Source organism: Moschus berezovskii, chromosome 11 (assembly GCF_049115385.1).
Source record: "Moschus berezovskii isolate FMDL1 chromosome 11, NW_MosBer_1.0, whole genome shotgun sequence".
Lineage (NCBI taxonomy): Eukaryota > Metazoa > Chordata > Mammalia > Artiodactyla > Moschidae > Moschus > Moschus berezovskii.
In genome coordinates this window covers 2,502,114-2,507,429 of record NC_142470.1, presented here as the reverse complement: position 1 = coordinate 2,507,429, position 5,316 = coordinate 2,502,114, and the positions used below count along the sequence as shown (strand labels likewise).

The following is a 5,316-nucleotide window of genomic DNA, read 5'->3' as shown; positions in this document are numbered from 1 at the left end:
GCGCCCCCGACTCCACCCTCTGCTGACTCTTCTCTTCCCGCGATTTCTTCGGTCCCCGTTCCTCTTCTTTCTTAAGATTTTTTTTTGTGAGAACACCACCCTCGAATAATTCTTTCAGAGAGGAGGGGGTGGCAAAACGTATGAGGCCTTGCATGCTCGAATATTTTTAATTCTGCCCCCAAACCAGAATGCTGGGTTTGGAACTGTTGTTGCTGTTCAGTCGCTCAGTAGTATCCAACCCTTGGCGACCCCATGGACTGCAGCACGCCAGGCCTCCCTGTACCTCACCTTCTCCTGGAACTTGCTCAAATTCATGTCCCTTGGGTCATGGTGATGCCATCCAGCCATCTCATCCTCTGTCGTCCCCTTCTCCTCCTGCTTTCAATCTTTCGAAGCATCATGGTCTTTCCCAATGAGTCGGCTCTTCCCAGCAGGTGGCCTAAGTATTGGAGCTCTAGCTTCAGCCTCAGAGTGGTGAACTCCGCAGGGGATGTCACTTCCTGCTGCTCTCAGGGAAACCGGCGATGCCCCACAGCTTCCTCCACAGAGACGCTTTCTCCGCCCCTTTTTCTCAGTTTTGCTCTCCGGTGGACACCCTCTCTCTGTCCGTCTGTCCGTCTGTCTCTGTCTGTCCGTCTGTCTCTGTCTGTCCATCTGTCTCTGTCCGTCTGTCCATCTGTCTCTGTCCGTCTGTCCATCTGTCTCTGTCTGTCTGTCCGTCTGTCCATCTGTCCGTCTGTCTCTGTCCACCTGTCCGTCTGTCTCTGTCCGTCTGTCCGTCTGTCCATCTGTCCGTCTGTCCGTCTGTCTGTCTCTGTCCGTCTGTCCCTGTCCGTCTGTCTCTGTCTGTCTGTCCGTCTGTCTCTGTCCGTCTGTTTGTCTGTCTGTCTGTCTCTGTCCGTCTGTCCGTCTGTCTCTGTCCATCTGTCCGTCTGTCCGTCTGTCCCTGTCCGTCTGTCCCTGTCCATCTCTCCATCTGTCCGTCTGTCTCTGTCCGTCCGTCTGTCTCTCTCTCTGCGAGTATCTTTGCTTTGCTTCCAGTGCCCTTTCTGACCTCCCCGCTTCTGCGCGCCTGTGCTCACCGGCTCCGGGTCTGAAGACGGATGTCTTTGCTGTTTCCTCCCTTCTGCCCTTGCTACCTCACTTCTGGGTGTCCCTTAGTGGCTGCGGGGCATTGCAGCTGCCCCCCAAGTCCCCATATTTCCCTCCTGCTTTCCATCCCTCCGCACTTGAAGACGAGTTCCTCGACCGGCGCCAGGCCTGGTCTTCCGGCTCACCAGGCTCCTCTCAGATGTCTCCTTTCTGCTCTCAGCTCATCTATTTTAAATTTCCAAGATCTCTAATTAGTTCTTTTATACCAAAGCCCACTCTCGCTTCATGACTACGATAACCTCTTATCTCTCTAAAGCTACTAATTATGCTTATTTTCAAGTCTCTCTGCTGACTCCATCCGAGCCTCTTCCCTGGGTGCTGGAGCTTCTGTTTCTGAGACGGAGGCTCTTTGATGTGGTCCCTTTTCCTCAACACGCTTGGTCTGGCGGGCCCTCTGCCTGGTTCTGCATTCGATCCCCAGTGCGGCCGCCTGCGGCTGCTGCGTCTGTTCTCAGCTGCTGACCAGGATGGGGAGGAACCTGCATCCGGGCGGGGTGGGCGGGGACTTGCTCGCTTGGCCCGCGGGTCCCTGCATTTCGCCGGGGACCGTACTTCCCCAGTCACTGTCCAGCAGTGGTGACCGTTCTCTGCTTTAATCTGGGGACTCGGGGGCTCTCTGCTGCCTGCCTCGTGGGGGAGGGACGATCGGTCACGTGGCTGGTGCCTGTGAAGCCGCTGGAGGAGCCCTGCAGACCATCCTCACCCGCCCAGTGTCTGGTCCCCAGGGCTCCGGGTCTGGCGCCTCAGGTGGCTCTAGCTGTCCTCTCAAAGCAGTTGGGATGTGGTTTCCTCTTTGTTTCTTTGTCTCTTTATATGATTCCTGCAGAATTCCGATCCCCTGAAAAGACTCCATTAAAAAAAAAATTCTGTTGTGAATTTTTTCTTTCGAAAGCATCTTTCTGACGGGGTTGGATTTTGGTGGGGAGGAGGTGTGCATTGCCTCCCACTTGTCAGAAGCCTTGGGTGTGTTATTAAACACACCTGAAGAGCGTGTTTGCCCTGGGTTCCCAGCGTCCCCCCTTCAGGGCTGGGGAGGCACCAACCACTCCTGGGTACCAAGGGGAAGCCATCAGGATGCAGCTGCATCCCTTGATTTTGGGTGATGCTTCTGGTTTGAGACTAAAGTTTGGTTCTGCTTGACATTGTGAAGACCTACAACAGAAGGTAAAACGCTGAAGCCGCACTTCAGGGTGTTTCTCTGGACTGGAGGTGGTGATGTGTGCTCCCCAGCAGAGACGCCAGCTCACCCAGAGCTCCCCTTTGCCCCTCAGGGTGCTGTCCTGACACTTCCGTTAAAAGACGCCCCTCTGTGTGGAGATGGTGTCAGTGGCAACAGAGGATCTTAGCCAGGGGCGATAACATCGACCAGCCTGGACCAGGAGATTCCATCAGAGGAGCTCCTTGATGGGCCCTGGAAGGGACCTGGGACCCTTGGCAGCAATGACACAGTGACCTCAGTGCTCCCACCACGCAGGGGACTGTCAAGTGCAGACCCGTTGTCCAGGGGTGGCGATGCCCCGGTCCTACTGAGACAGCCTGTCGCGCCAGATATTGACCAAGTGTCCACCGGAAAGATGTCCCTGCCTGCACCCCACCGGCTTCTCACCTACGTGCAGCATCATCTCCATCCGGACGTTTAATTCACCTTGTCCCCTGCCTGCTAGTGGGCAAATCGCTCCGTAACTCGATCAGCCAAGGGACAATTGGATCAGAGAGCGCTTATCTGCTGGCCCCTCTCACTGTGTGAATGTCAGAGGCCCCCCGGGCGCAGAGACCTGCTCTTTCCAAAGTCTCAGCTTTGAAAAGCAGATGGCGAGGCTTGAGCTTTATTGAATTTGCGTTTCTGTATGTGATGCGTTTGACTGTAGCCCGAGGGCAGCTGTCCGGACCAATAGTGAGTTTGGCTCATCAACAAGGCTGAAACCTGCTTACCTGTAAGAAGCTCTCTGTTCCAGGCAAGGGGTTTTGCGTCTGCTGGGTGGCACGCGGCCAGCAGCGGCCTCTCCTCCTGGATGCAGTCCTTCTGGGCCTCAGGACGCAGTGGTGTCCGAGAGGAAGCCCCGCTGCTTTGGCCCCGTGGTTTCAGTTCTGGGGGGGCCCTAAAGAAGCATGGGCACAAGCGTGTGAGGATGGCTGTGTGTGGTCACTGACTGCTCCGTTGTCACTGCTGGTCTGTGAACGTGCAGACAGCCCAAATACTGACCAAGAGGGAGTGGGCTCCCTAAGTCAGCACGCAGTCCCACCAGGGGGTGTCGAGAGTCATGGAAAGGAGAGAGGCCGTGTGCCTAGCCCTCTCGGAGGCAGACGCGGCTGCTCCGTGTAGCCTGTGTCCCCAGCAGGACTGCGGGTGTCACCAGGCACTCGGGCCAGGTGAGCGCTCCATTGAGCTGGCCAGGTGCAGCCCTGCAAGCCTCTCTCAGATCTGACCTCCAAACCTGCCCTGCCCCAAAGCAGGTCGGGGGCTGGGGTGGGCTGGGGCCCTCTGACCTTCAGGCTGAGGTCACTGTTACTTGGCTGTGGCTTAAGGAGCAGGGCGAATCAGAGGGTCCTGGGCTGGGTGGCACCTGCTGACCTGCGGTTGATGGGTCAGCTAAACTGCTGGTGTCCCGAGCTTCAGGGCCTGGGACCTTCAGGGTGTGGCCTCTGACCTCTGAGCCAGGGTAGAGAGGCTGGTCATCCAATTGTCTGGACCGCTGCCTGCAAGCTTGCTGGTCAAAGCTGTCGTGTGGGTGGGCGGGGCCTGCATGCAGCCTTGGGGGTAGTGTGGGTCTCAGCTTCCTACAGCCTCCATCAGCCCTTCTCAGCCCTCTTTCCACGCTGCTATCAGCTGGACTGCTGGAGTTTCTGGGGGCGGAGGGCAATGGGCACTGCCTGCAGTCTCTTTGGAGTGACTGGGGAGTGGCCTGGCCTGGCCTGTCTGGCTGAGGCCCCCCTCTGGCCTCCGTGGCCCCACTGGCTCTAACCTGGTCGTCGGGGAACCAGCCTCACGTGGCAGAAGCCATGGGGGATTACAGCTCCAAGGATGACAGTGTCAGAGAGAAGCAGGAAGGCAAAGGGCTTATTAAAATACCAAAATCAGTTCCAAATGAGGTCAGCCGTCGAAGTGCTTTGGAGGAGAGCCAGGCGCTGAACAGTGAAGTGGCGTTTATTTCCTGACAGGGTGGCAGAGACGCCCCGGGGTGCCACCCCACCCCACCCCCACTTCTAGAGGGCAAACTGCACCCAGTCGCCAGAGCGGAGCCAAGTTTGGGGGGGGACGGGAGTGGAAGCAGGGGGCAGCGTGAGCCCCCACCCCACCCTGAGAACGCACGGAGAGGGGCCCAGCGATGTGTCCCGGGGGCGGGGGGTGGGGGGCTGTCCAGAGGACGCCTGGGACGAGCGGGCATCTCACCGACACGGCTGGGGCAGGAGCGCTGAGCACTGCTTCCTTATTCCGGGTCAGATTGCTTGTTTTTAAAAAATCCATTAATGCAAGGAGCGGCACATCGCGGAGGAGGCCGCCGGATTGGACCGGCTCCCTCCCACCCCCGCCGGCCTCAGCTTTTCTCCCTGCTTGCATTTCTGCCCCCAGCATCCCTTCCTCCTGACTCCAGTGGAATTTCCCTGACCTTGGCTGCCTCGAGTGCAGCCCCCATGACTGATAAGTGCTCGGGGCACCAGGCAGACCCTGCCCCCGGCAGCGCGTGGCTTCCCTCTCCTTAGCGTCATCTCGTGTCCGAGGACGGTCGCAACCGGAAGGTCAGCGTGCCAGCCAGGCTCTATGCGGAGACAGAGAATGGCTTTCGAGTCCTGTTAAAAATAAACACATGGGCACAGCACCCTGCTGTGTGCTGAGAGCGACGCGGACCTTACTTCCTGGGCTCTAGGAGCAACTGTTGCTCTCACCCGCGTCCAGAGAGGAGCGGTGTCTGCCTGGGCTTCTCCCGCCAGGGCTCCTAACCCTCTCCTGGGCTCTGGCTCGCAGGCCTCACCCCTCTCAGTCCCCCAGAGCCACTGGGTTGCAGAGGGGTGGAGGGATACACGACCAGGGTCTGCAGACGGCGCGGGTCTGGGCGGGGGTGTGGCCGGCTTGAGAGCAGAGCCCCACCCCTGGGTATGAGTCCTTGGGGGGTCCCGCTACTCCAGGTGGTCGGGGGTGGGTGGGGGGTGGTATTCACTCTTTCT

The 5,316-nt window shown here is 58.5% G+C and overlaps 1 long non-coding RNA gene across 2 annotated transcripts; it reads right to left on the bottom strand.

Annotated features, from left to right (window-relative positions):
• Window positions 1-952: 952 nt before the first annotated feature.
• LOC129539726 (uncharacterized) lies at window positions 953-4,934 on the bottom strand. 2 transcript variants are annotated; one of them, XR_008682507.2, is made up of 3 exons: window positions 4,761-4,934; window positions 3,085-3,251; window positions 953-1,999 (listed from the first exon to the last, which is right to left on the bottom strand). It is a non-coding gene; the product is annotated as an uncharacterized LOC129539726 (long non-coding RNA). The 2 variants fall into 2 exon arrangements; XR_008682508.2 differs by lacking the exon at window positions 4,761-4,934 and adding an exon at window positions 4,544-4,749.
• Window positions 4,935-5,316: the final 382 nt, after the last annotated feature.